Below are 14508 nucleotides of genomic sequence, written 5' to 3'. Positions count from 1 at the left end.
ACCTGGCGATAACGGACTGCCTGTGAGGCCCGTTAGAAAATGACACGGAAACGCAGACCAATCACGTAAACGGAGACGGATATCAAGGAACAGAGTGTCTACAACAGCGCGCAGACGGGGAATGACCCGCGCGGATTAACTCGGCAATGTCTACGTAGCTCAGTGCGACCGATAGAAGCCGAGTATTTGTTTGCGGTAGTAGTCATGTTTATTTATGTTCCAAAAACTTTAAAAATTGTTTCGAGTACAATAATATCTAGTTTTCTATTATTTTGTGGTTAATTTTCATTATATATGCAATTTCTGCCAGTGCTATGTTCTCAAAGCATCCTACTTATAGTATTAAAAATGCGGAAGTGTGTTTGTAGGTTTGTCTTTCTTTCACGCAGCAACGCAGCAACTTATTGACATGTTTTTTTTTTGCATAGAGATAGTCATGGGCCGGAGAGTGACATAAGGCTACTTTTTTTATCCCGGAAAAAAAGCACGGCTCATGTGGGGTGGATCAGGAGCTTTATTTGTATCTATGGTAACAGGCTTTTGCATTGTTATACCTTCTGCGCCTCCATGCCAACGGCCATAGCATCAGTTGCTTGCAGTTCGGGTTGGATTCGTCGACTGGCTAATTTTATATCCATGGCAACGGGCATTGCATAGTTCGATTTTTTTTCCATTCGAAGCTCGGCAGTGGCGTACTCACAAGGAGGGGGCATGTAGGAGCATTTAGGGTGTATTCTGCCCTAGACTGCCGTAGTGAAGCACAAGTAGGCTACATCAGCTATAAATATATATATATTGTTACGAACGTAAGCAGGGCCGCGGCGCGCAGGTGCAGAACTAGCTGACATCACGTGACCGCCGCAATGTGAGACGTGCCGCGCGAGTCTGGTGGATTACAAGGGTCGCCACTTCCACTCCCTCCTTCCATCCGCTCCCCGCGCGACGCTTTATCTCAGCGACATAACTGACACCCGACAGCTGCCGACGCGTGTCTAGAGATTTCTCGCGTCGTCGGGTCGGTGCGGAATGACGCGACTGGCCCCAGCTGCGATCGTGAATTCTAGAAGGGCGCCTGGGCCTATATAAGCCCAGAACCCCGGCCTCCATTTGAGTTGAGTCGGGAGTTTTCCTGCGGCGCAGTTTTTGGGGTGATAGCGCCGCGGGGCGGCGGATCGGCAAAGTCCTTGGACGAAGGTTTCGGGGCGGAGAGTTTAGTTCCGTTGCGATAGTCCGGGCGTTAGTGTCGCGGGTGCGACGGAGTTCCGGGGCGAGAGAGTCTGTGCGATAGTGTCGCGGGTGTGACGAGAGTCCCGAGCGAAGGTCCGAACGAAGCGTCGAGCGGATCCTCGGTGAAAAGAAGTGAGATGGTGGCGGCGGAGTGCGGCGGCGGAGTCCCACGACGGAGGTCCACGAGGGGTGCTGCGGCGAGAGTTGCGCCATAGGTGCGGCCCAGCGAGGCGTGCCGTGTGTAAAAAATGAGTGACTGGAGAATATAAATTTCTTTAGGTGTAATTGATTATTAGGCTTTTCAAGAAGAGTATTTGCTAGGGATGTAAATAGTTGCAATAAATAAAACTGTGTGTTAATAAAATCTTTAATAGGGCTATAATTTACAAACCCGGTAATTTTCCCACACAACGATTTATTATCTTCATTTTAATAAATCGTAACAATATTATTAATAAATTCAATATTTCGTCCCTTTAAACGCAATCTCATTGGTTGCCATTTGTTGCGTTTTAGTGGACTGTAGAAGCAGCAGATGCGACAGTGAAGTGTACTGGGAGATCCGTCTCCGTGTCCGTGGCCTTGCAGCGCTGACCCAAGCTTCCCTCACAAAGCGTGTGTCGAGTCGGGAGGCTGACCCGTCAACCTTGGGCCATGCATAGTTCGCGAAAAGATTCAGAGACTAGCTGAAAGGTAAAACACTGTAGCATCGTCTGTGTTTCGTGATTGGGTGAGTTTCTTTCAGGTACATGACGATTTTTAAAACACCAATCACAGTGATTCATTGCGGAACCAAATGCGTCCTGAGTGGCCCAGCCAAATAAGGCAACTACTTCTCTCGCAGACGGCCACCAATCACAAGGAAGAAACCGCTGGTGCGCGTATACCTTGTTGCAGTCTAACAGGCGTTTAGACTTATTCGTGAATAAATGCCTGCCCCTACGTCTACCGTCTGCAGTTCCTGTCTCTCGCTGCATGAGAGAGCGTCCCCTACGGCCAGCTACGTGTCAGAGGTCGTTAAACGCTCCGCATTTCGGCCAATAACAGCTCTCGTAGCTCCCTGTTCGTCCCATTCGATCCACGCCGTAGGAGCATTTTACTTTATTTAGGACCCTAGCGACCTGCACAGGATATGCACGGATGCGATCTACTAATTTAATTGGCATGGTGTAAAATCAATTCTGATTTCAATTATATGCTAAAATAACTAACATGTTTAATTGGATAAATTTTAATACTATGTCGGTCAAAATATCTTTACAAATATCTCATTGTTTTGAAGATAAAAATGGTTACTGTGGGTCACCCTTAGAAGAAACACAATGCTATCACGGAATTTTCTGTATGTTTATTTAAAACCTACAATTCTGTAGCACATTATTTTATCGTAGCAGTCAGGCATAAGTTAGCGTAAAACACGCAAGTGCCATGAAAGCGTCTTTATACGACTTGATTTAAAAACATTTTGCTTTCTCTGCTTTCTTTGAATTTAATATGAATGTATTACATAAATTAACCTTCCGAAAAAAAAAGTAATCTAAATGCGGTGAAAAATCGCATCAAAATCTATCGTGCAGTTTAGATGAAGTAAGCGAACAGACAGACAGATGCGGATAGCCACTTTTTTTTGATACTGTTAAGAGATAAAAACCTACGGGAGGTTAAAATAAAAATATACGGACCGTCAGACACCATCTTGGATCAAACAGCTGTTAATGTATGACTATTTTCTGTCGTTCATTTTTTTTTAATTTGGCTGAGTTAAAACATGCTATATTTAATTTTATGGAATTTTTCAAACTTACCGTGAATGGATGTCAAAAATATTTTTCTCTGTAAAGTAATTAACGTTTAGTATTTAATAATTTTTTTAAGATTTCTATACCCGTGAAAAAGAGTCAATAGACACCATGTATTTGGCTTAGAAATTATAATAATGCTAGATCTATGCCTTAACAAAAGAATATGTTTAATAGCAAACGATAACAATTTTACTGCATTAAATATTTTAAAATTCCGTTTTTTAGTTCTAATCTTTCCCCCTTAAAAGGTCTAGCCACGTCAGGGTGTATCTGTGTTAGTGAGACCGGTTTATAAGTGCTACGCTCGCTGGTGCTTCTAGCGCGGCGTCGCCTCTAAAAGCAAGTCTCTGAAATGGGGCGCAGTCTTCTCGTCTTGCGCAGGACAACTATGAATCGGTATCGGTGACTGTAACATTATATGGTGGAGAAATGAAGATAAAGGTTTAATGCAAGTCCCTTAATAATCCATACCGGTTGTTTCATGTCTAAAAATTACATTGAAAACACGCATTTTAGCCATATTAACTCTTCTAAAAATACAGTTTTAAATCTTAATCCGTACACCAAACTACTATTTGGCAATACGCTAATTCTCGAATGCTTTTCGTTAAGAGACCCCACTCGGAGTATTTTTGAAAACACTTCGTTTTTTCTGAAGCTCTGCATTCCGTGTGTGTTTCTGGTGAGGCGGGGCCCTTAAAGTTGAAGATATTCAGTTTAGCAGCGGGACGTAAGATTCCACATAAACGTTGACCGTGTTCTTGGACGGTCAAAATGTGGCTGCGATGAAGTCATGCTGAACTTATTTAAAAGAAGGCACAGAAAAATTTTCAGAAAAATAAAAAAAGAGTTTATTTAAAAGCAAAATAAATATTTATTTCAAAAATTAAATAAACAAATCCACTCAAACACTTTTGATAGTTTATATTTTCTAAATAAGGCCAAAAATATACCAGCTTTGGGAATGGCAAGCGAAATATTTCGTCATTACAGTGTATAAAAAAAAGTAGGAACACATTTTTCCATTATACAAAAAAAATAGTTATTTCTTCACTTTGGCTTACTTTTACTCTTATTCTTAGCCAAGACCGTATCCATCTAAAACAAAAAGGGGGGCAATATTTTTGAAATTTCACGGAAGGAAAAGAAGGAGAGGGGCTTTCATTGAGATCCGACAGGTAAGCCCTGGAAGGGGGTGGGGAAATTGTTCGTATGTAAACACTTTAATAAGGAAAAAGGGTATGTTGAGCCATATAATAATAAAAAACACCGAAAGGAAAAAAAAACATTATTTAGTAATTTTTTCCAATAACCGTTTAAGAGGATAAGTACAAATTATCTCTTACTATAGGGCATTGCTACTTTTTATTTTCATTTCGGAATGGGGTGGGATGAATGGAAGTTAATCCTCCCTTTAGGGTTCATGAAAGCACCGCGGAAGTTTTTAATTCTAAATTACGTAGCTCTTTTAAAAAAAATTGAATAATGGTGGTTAACAATTAAAAAAAAACACACATATTATGAGTTTCTCTGCACAGTATTTTTTTTTATTTTAACAGTTATTTTTCTTGCCATTCTTGGTGGGTCGCTCGCTCCGATTCTGTGTCTGGTAGTGTAGGCCATGCGGCAGGATGCCGTCGCCCCCCGGGGGCTGTCTTCCGAAACTGGCTGCGAGCTGAGGTCTGGTTGGCCCGTCCTCTCCCCCGACCCCGCCACCCTTCCTCCTTTCTTTTCTTTTCTTACTGGGTCCATCCTTCACCTCGCTCTCCCTGAAAAGAAACAAAAAAAAATATGAAGGGAAAAAAACCAAAGGATTCATCTTTTTTATTTTTTCGTCAAGGGCTACAAAGAATCCACTTCCCGTGTAACATTCAAGTACGGTTTCCAGCACTGCTGTTGAAAGCTCCATGCCTCGAGTTTGGTTTTTAGCTTAATTTTTACTACGTCTAAATAATCGGTGATATCACGTCTTAATGAGGTGAATGACTTTTTTTCCTTGGGGAAATTTATTTAACATCTGAAATAAATAAAACGTAAAGTTTAAACAAAAAGTGGAGTGAATTTCTGCTATATCGATGATTTAATTATAATTAAAAAATAGCCTACCTACTATGTGCTGAAATAATGAATTTTTCCAATGACTACTGACCCTGGCTCCGATCTTAAATCTCGTATGCCTGCATTCCGAAACTATGAATACGTAAGTTATAACAGAGAGCCTCAGGCGGAAATCCATTTGGTATACTTATTATAGCCTAGATTTCTACTTTAAATAATAAATTTCATTTGAAAAGTTAACATACTTTCACAGACGTAACTGATGTCATAAAGTAGTTACAGTGACATGTAGGAAATGTTTCTGTTTGAATATATTATTGGGAGTATTGATATTTCAAAGATGCGATCTTTATGCCAATGCAGAGTTTTACAAGTTATTGTGCCAAGCAAAACATTAATTATTTCATGTCGTCTGTCACCCTTTCCAAGGCAAGTAATGTTATAATAATGCAGAGTATCGAATAAATAAAATTCAGGAACGTTGTAAACTGAGTTTTTGAAATATTCTGATTTGGCTGATGGAATTAAGCACTTTAATAAAATGTAAGACACTTGTAAGTTTATTGATTGTGATTTTATTTTATTTGACGAGGCCTTTAAAAACAAATAAGTATGATATCGACCAGGAAATGTAAAATTCACGTTATTTCTTCGGTGACAGGTTATAATCTCCACACCTGTTCGTAATGAAGTGGATGTCACGTTTTTATCGGCTGCTACCATATTCCACCATCGGTCAGATGTTTTCCAACGTCACTTTCATTTTCTTCAAGTCTTTTGGTGAGTGGCAAATAACCCGTTAACAATGGCAAGGGAATCTAAAGTTTATAAACGTTTACATTCGTCTTGTCTCGAAAAAATAAAATAACTTGAATTTCGTCGGTGTCTATCAATGACACAGTAACACAAAAACGCCACACGTGTTAACCCACTATGACATTAAAAAAAACGGCAAAATGGGTTTTTAAAACTACCGCTGCAGAATTTGTAAACAAACAGGCACTTAAGGCGCTTCGTGGCGGCTCGCCGGTTTAATGAGTCCGTTAGTAATTAACAACAGCGCGCGCGGAGTCCGGCGGCGCTCGGGAGAAGGATGGAGCTAGGATGAAGAGGGGAAGGAGAGGAATACGAGTGCAAGGCACGACGAAGACCCGGAGTAGTGGGGAGAGAGAGAACCCGAGAAGTATTAAAGGTTCGTTCACGCTCGTGCGAGCGAGAACGTCAACGGAAAACAAGAGTCGCAGTCGCTGAAGGAACATAAATAATGTTGTCCACGCACAGAGAAAAGGATTTGTTTGAATCAAACAAATAATTGTTTATATATGGCGAAACAAATATTTACTTGCTGTAGTAAAATATTTTGCTAGCTTAACCAAACTTGGAAAGTAACAAAATTGTTTTGTTACACCTAACCAAATATACATTTGAGTTGACAAAATCATAATGTTGGGTCAACAGTATCTTTCCTACTACAAAATATTTGTTTGAATTAACAAATTATATTTATTTAGCAAATATATATAAACAAATATTTTGTTGAGGCAAACAAACCTTTTTTCTCAGTGCGGTCGGGCTTACAAACATTCAATCAAAACTCATTTTGACAATTTTCGAAATAAAATAAAACGCGTTTTAATATTCGACTAAATTTTTAATCTCCAAATTATTCATTGAAATATTAATCTACTCACTTCATTAAATTTACACTGTATTTACGTTTTTGTAATGGATTGAATTGATCATATTTAGTAATAAAACCGGGAAAAAAACACCTTTGTGAAATAGCATAAACGAACCGGTGGAAATCGAGTTACAATTTCAAGGAAAACAAATTTTCACTGCAAAATTTGATCATTAAAAAAGCTTACAAGTCATTCTATATTTAAATCCGTATCTGTCAGTATCTATAGCTTCCGGCGGGTGAGTCAAGATGGAGGTACGTCCGCAAACCCCCAGTCTTGCAAGAGTGACAGTCCCCGTCCTGGGTTCGACCCCGGGTGTGGGCGATGCTGAGGAGCAGGCAACTCCGCACCGACGCAGTGTCAACTCGCCCGGTTCACCCAGGTCACGCCGTGGTCATGTCCGCGAGGAGACAGCTGCGTGAACCGGCCTTAACGGTCCGTGTACCAGCAGTCTCTGCCGACTGCCGACTGGGGGAATGTGTGCCTGGGATACGGATCCACGCACTCTCCCTTGGAACGCCGCTTTTCCATCTCTCCAGCCACGTTTATCTTTCCCCCCCTTCTTCACCCCTCTACCTCCTCCAGTGCCTTGACTTCTACACACAATCCAACACCAGCAGGAACGTTTTCCTGCTCTGAGAGAAGACCTTTGTGGCTTCGGCAAATAATTATAAATAGTTGGATGCGGGGCCATACCAGTTGTCAGTGTTTATCTATTCAACTAAGATATACTGTAGGGAAGATTTCAAGGTAAAAAAAAAAATACTAAAATTTAAATTTATTTTTACATTTTAAGGTGAAAATAATTAAATATAATTCACCGGAATCAAATAAAAATTTTAATTTGAAAGCATAAAATTATTATTTCAGCGAAACATTTTACGACACAATAATATTATTGTGCTTACAGAATTTTTAGGAATTATAACAGCAATGCAAAGCCGATATTGAGATAATCTGATGTCAGTTTAAGACATATTTACCTGTAAAAAAAAACTACTTCGACGAAAATTGATATCCCGAATTCTATAATGTCATCATCCACGCTAAAGTCCCATAGTTCCACGTAGAAAGACGAAAAGACTGCACGCTCGCTCATTGGCGTGCTCTTAGAGGTGACTAGGCACTTGATGTGCGTGCTTGTGTCGACCTTAGTGAGTACCTTGCGTTACCTATAGTACAACTTTTTTGGGTATTTACGTTTTCGTGCTATTATTTTTATCCAGAAACGTTGCTACGGATGTTCCTCTACATGAACATTGATTTTTGTTTTTTGTAGCATATTAAGTCACTAGATATTCATTGGATACATGTTACCTGTTATATGCCAGGTTAATATTTATAGTTATAAATTTCTTTGACACTGCGCTGGAAAATCCATAAAAATCTAATTCCATATTAAAATGCCATATTATTTATTTTAATGAAAATTTGTAATTGGCAAAAACTAAAAAGAGTACGCAGGTGAATATATTGTAAAGAAAAACTGATATAGGGTGTTGTGTTGAATATTTAGACACAGCAAGGTCAAAGGTGTGAGACCAGCTTTATTACGGGGATATAAATATTATCTATTTGCTTTGCTGAGCGATTACAATTTTGTATCACGTTCGCTGAAATATCGCTGTGTATGATCCCTAATATAAATATCAATGCGAACCACACCTATTTGAAGAAAAGAAAAATCCATATATATATATGGTTGTTATTATGGCTGATATATATATATATCTATATATATATATCAGCCATAGTAAAAAGCATATAAGAAATTAGCCTTCTTTACTTATACTAATAATTGTGAAATATAATTTTTCTGATGGCGACGAGTCATCGTAAAAATACACATTATTACACTACAATACACTCAATAAATCTCTACCACATTATTTGTATGGAAGGAAGCTTTTAATAAGTGAAATAAATGTGTTTACAATGCGGTGATAAAAAATACACCAAGAAAGCGCCCAGTAATCTCAACTTTATGTATTCTTAACCAGCTGTAAGTTGTGTACCATAAAGAAAATTTAAAATCCTTAACGCACTGACTCAATAATTCATAGCTACAATTATTTTAAAAAGGCAATAATCATTAGAAATTATTTCTTTAGCAATAATATCGATTTCACTCAAGAAGACTTTATATTTACGAAAAAAACATTTGCTCTGAAAATTCTGAATGTTGCAAGCCTCAAAATTTAATCGATGGAAAATTTATGTTTACATTACGTTAAACTCAAATATAAGGTTACAATTTTTATTATTTTTTTGTCGGTTTCTTAAGGCATTACGCAAAAACTTCAGAACGTATCTTGATATATTTTTGTTTTGATGTTTTATACTAACAAAATACCTTAGCTAAGTGGTTTAAAAGGTGGTGAAAATGTTTTGATAATAAAAATTTATAGCTTCCAAGATAACCATAAGCGTTAGAAAAAGCAAACTCCTTTTTACCAGTTTCCAGAACACTAATGAATGTAAAACCGGATATTTCGTAATTTAGAAGGTAAATGAAATCCTAAAATCTACTAGAGAGGGAGATAAGAAACCAAGAACAAATTAAAATCATATACTTATTTATTCAAGCAGCGTGTATTAGTTTTTTTTTCTTTAACCTTAATAGGAATGAAAAGTGTGAAAGTTTGTATTCAAAATATAAACACAATATTTCTGAAGCAAATCAAGTGGAAAATAAGAAAATCAGCCAAAACATCATGCTTACATAATGTCCAATTTATTAAATTTTTAAATTAAATATTAAATGAGGTGAAAATGGGGCGAGTTTAGTTTATAGAAACACAATTGTAACTTCAAAATATTAAAGTGTTCAATTGGTTTGCAAGAAAAAGAACGGATATTAATTTGATGTATGATCGCTAACAGGGCAAAAAAATGTGTGAGTTTGTTTTGATATTTAAAAATATCCACGAAGCTAATTAAGCTAGTGATGTAATATTGGGTAAGGATAGTAATCATAAGTAGGTGAAAAATGCATTAGAGTATTCTACTCTCTCTTTGTACTTTTTAAATTAAATTCAAAGGAGTCAAAACATGTTTAGATTTTTTATTTTATAATTTTAAAAGCAATTAGGCTGATATAAATATAAGTAATGGATATAAAACTAGAGTTCCCAAACTACGAACATCACTGCAAAATTGAATAAATTTTCACGTATAAGGGGTAAAAGTAATTTAAATTTAATTTAGTAAGTATAATTATAGTTACTGATTTTACTAAAGTGAAAGTAAATAAATAAGTATGGTTTTAATTCACAAATGATTATAAGAAAGCATTTTCCAGTTTTGGGAATCTTTAAGTTAAATAAGTAAAAACGGGGTAATAGGGTTTTATTACACAAAATAAAAACTCTGAGGCGGAAGTATTATAGGTTTTAAATCCCTAAGAAGAATGAAAATGAGGTAAGATATTATTTTAATTCTGACTGTAAGTATTTAAGGACACGAATTTTACCACGCTGACTTACTATTGGCTCAGGATTTTCCAGGACGTGTTAAACTTTGGCCCATTTGTGAAATCTATACAGAAGTCACCACATCACCACATGAACTCGCGCAGATTTTCTGTTCCTTCGACTTAGCATGTCTCAAGCTCGTTTTCAACTGTTTGCATAATTTCAACATCTCATTTCCCACGGATGTCACACAGAAGGAATAAAAAAATCTTTATTTTTACAAAAGATTCTTTTGGAAACCAATAGCCAACAAATAGTTTGTAATGCTACAAGAAAAGTTATATAATTTTGTACAACCCACGGGTATGGTTATTTTTGCATATACATAAAATTTAGTATTCCTTACGAAAATTGACGCATAATTTTAATTGGTGTCTCATGAAAGCATGTTTTTTTTTTAAATCTAGGGAATAGGTGATCGAATATTCACCCATTTGACTTTATTTTGTTTTACGATGCTCGTAAATGTGCGTAGTTAATATTTTAAAGCTATTCGGGGAACTTTATTTACATGTAATAGGTAGAGACCTGAAAAATTCGCGGGTTCATTTCGTGTTATGCTAAAATTCAAATAATTGTACCTTAGTGCTGCTTCTGACATTGGTTCACTGTTAATCTGGAGGACTGAGGGCCAATTAGAGACCCTCACTCATAGAAGTGTCGAATCACAGGCCACCCAGTCGAGACGACTCACAAGTCAGCAGCCAATGAACAGTTGGCATTTGCCCGAGTGTGTAGAGGATATTGGAGTCTACCCTGGAGGTCATTGAATCCGCGAATTTTCCCGGGCTCTAGTTATAGGTAGGGACCGGAAAAATTCGCGGATTCAATGACCTCTAGGATAGCCTCCATTATCCTCTGCATTTCTCAAGTAAACACGCGTGTTCATTGGTTACTAAATTGTGAGGCGTCTCCACTGGGTAGCATGTGATCGACGCTTCTTTGGTCGATAGTCTCTCATTGGCCCAGAGAGCTCCTGTTAAACTGCGAGCCAATAGCAGAACCTGAATCCGCGAATTTTTCCGGTCACTAGTTATAGGTACTAGAACGACACAAACATAAGTGGTTGGGTAAGAATCCTAACCCAGTGTTACCGCGTGCACGTGAGTATTTCTGTTCCGTTTACAAAAGAAACCGCCGGCGCATGTTTGGCCGGGATGCGTCGAGCGCGCGCGGGCTGTTGCCTGGAGGTCGAGCCGAGCCGCGGCTATACATAGCAGGCCCCGTCGACTGGGATCAGATGTGTGCGGGGGGGGGGGGGGGAATCCACAGGCTCGACCTGCGCGCGCCCGACGGTGGGAAGCATTCATTTCACAGACGAGAGAGCCACACCCGAAGTTCCCCCAAGTTCATGCTCGCTTTGTTTATTTCCGTTCTATCTCATTGTATAAACCGGTGTGGCATTAAATTTTGCGGTCGATACGGTTTAGGTTTAGCTACATTATAAATACTTTAAAACATCGAGGATGGTTGGTTATATTAGGTAAGTATAGCTACATAAAAAAATACTTTAAAATCATTTTATGGTTGCTTAGCAAATAACTTTTTAATAGGCTATGTAGCTATCCAGGGCTAGGAAACCGTTTACATGATTTCACATTATCTTTAATGTAGCTGTCCTAACCAAATCAACAGTCCACAATGTGTTAAAGTATTTATAATGTAGCTAACCTAACCTAATTGACCATTAGCTATCATGAGTTACAATGAACAAAAAGAACCGAAAATGCACGATCAGGGGTTTGGCTCTCTCGTCTGTGAAAAGAAGGCTTCCCCCCGAAGACGGTGACTCGCCTCCAGCGTCAGGCCGCCGACGGCGCCACTCGAGGACCTGCTTGTCTTCAGCGAGCTGCTATTTTCTTACCTATTCCTAGGGACCGGAAAAATTCGCAGGTTCAATGACCTCTAGGATGGACCCGATAGCTCTTCACATACTCGGGCAAATAACACCTGTTTATTGGCTGCAGACTTTTCAGAGTTCTCAATTTTCTTGCCTGTGATTCGATACTTAAATGGATGAGGGTTTCTCATTGGCCCAAAGTCCGCGACACAAACTGTGAACCAATAACAATAGCAACGAAGATGCACAATAGATAGCATTCTAGCCTATCACGAAACAAATCTGAGAATTTTTCCGGTCTCTACCTATTCCCAGCACTCACCCGGACCTCTAAAGCTGCAACAGGGTTCCGAATTGCGTACCTTTTGTTCAGGAAGTGCAGATGTAGCCTACACCTAGAGATCCCGTCACATCGTCAGAATTCCACTAGAATACTAGTCCGTTATACCTCGGCTGTTAAACCTTGTCTGGCGTAAGTTTCTCCCCTGATCAATTTCAGCTATGCTCAGTGTCATCCGATTCTATGTCGCGTAACGTACCTACACAATAAGAAAATAGGCTACTATATATCTACGGACTTATTAACGAAATTACCTGGAACAAACGAAGGCTTCTTCTTAATCTATACTAATATTAACTTATAAAGCTGAAGAATTTATTTGTTATTTGTTTTTTTAACGCGCTAAACTCAGGAACCACTGGTCCTATTTGAAAAATTCTTTCAGTGTTGGATAGTACATTTATCGAGGAAGTCTAAAGGCTATATTATATTATCAATAACATAAGGGATCCTTACTAAAAGTCCAATTTAGAATCAAATGCGTTGGAGGGGGTTAGATACAACATGCAGTACACGTACGAAGTGTGTGTTGACAATGCCGCAGGCGCTAGAAGTTTATTTCCTATTGCCTATTAACATTGTTGCCACGCACTAGATGCCTTATCATTCTTAATTTTACCATACAAGTAAAAAACACCCGTGTGATATTAACAACGAAGCAATCAGTACCCTCATAAGAGTTTAATTAATATTTAAATACTTTTTATCACTTTAAATCGCAAACCTAAATTATTGTTTTTTTTCCTCTCTCTGTGTTTAATTTGTTTTTTTATTGCCCTTTTTTTCAAGTGTATATATTTTACAGACTTGAAACTTCACAGTAATGTTCCTTATGTTATGCAGGATAACATTTTCCGAAAATTAGATCCCATGGGTGGTTAAAACCAGGCAACAGTGGGTACTTTGTCTGCATGAGAACAGCATTTTGCATTGTTCATGCCTGCTGCGTCTCCATGGCAACGGGCATCGCGCGGCAGTGCCGTACCCACAAGGAGGGGCATGTATAATGAGCGGCGCAAGAGTGATCTGCCTGTAGACTGCCGTAGCGAAGTACGGGAACATCAGTTGTACGTTGCGTGCACGAGTCGGGAAACCATCGGTGCTATTCATTTTCTCTCAGGTACATTATACAGCATTGTAATAAATTTTCACTGAATTTTTTTTATTTACCATTACTGTAAATGGGAGATATGGCGTAATTTTTTCCATTAGTATAGCCGTGCGAAGCCAGGTCGGGCAGCTAGTTTCAGATAAAGGAATCTTTGTAAAAAAAAAAATACGCCTTATTATGCAATTTCTAGTTCCATGATCAGCTGTAGACAGGTCAGACAGGGAAGTGTAAGGAAGAAGGGTCGTTTCACTGTTGTTGATACTCCAAGGCCATTCTACTGGATTCGTTCTCATTGTAAGTTAAATTAACCGTAAATAGACGAAGATAACCGTGGGTTAATGAAGATCCCTGGATTATTTGTAATCAGCGATCTCCGTAAAATTAAGTTATAAATTTTTTTGTAGTGTATCACAGATATGGCTGTTTACAAAAGTAAGACAAATGGTATACTTACGTAACCTTCTGTCTACTACGTGTGCTTATCGTGAACAAACATGATGTTTTGAAGTTTTGCAAGGGACATTTGAGAAAAAGTTATCCTTGATACTCCTTTTTTTTAGAGCTCTCATATTTTATACAAGTTAATGACACGTGACAGTGGAACCAAGCAAATCAAACTCGAAATGTTTTCCACTGGCTCGAAGTCTTTTGAGGTGTGTCAAGTTTTCAATTGGTTGATGTTGATAATTAGTTTGATGTTAAGGTTGACTTGTCCAGAAAGCCTGTTTGTGGTTCCAGCTATCACCACGGGAGATGGTCATACATAACCTGACTAGGCAGAAATGAGGAGTAGGTACAACGTTCAAGAGGCAACATTTAACCCTGGACTGAACCCAATAAGGAAGTTTTCACACAGTTGAAAGATACCAAACCCAAACAAACAGAAATTATAAACACTGAGTCATCAAATTAGACTTTCTGATGGCTAGGGACTTCTAGTATAGTCTCAACATTCTTCTAAATACTCGATAAACT

The sequence above is a fragment of the Bacillus rossius genome, chromosome 8, assembly GCF_032445375.1.
Source record: "Bacillus rossius redtenbacheri isolate Brsri chromosome 8, Brsri_v3, whole genome shotgun sequence".
NCBI classification, from domain to species: domain Eukaryota; kingdom Metazoa; phylum Arthropoda; class Insecta; order Phasmatodea; family Bacillidae; genus Bacillus; species Bacillus rossius.
The sequence above is the reverse complement of the archived record's forward strand: the minus strand, read 5'-3'. Positions refer to the sequence as shown.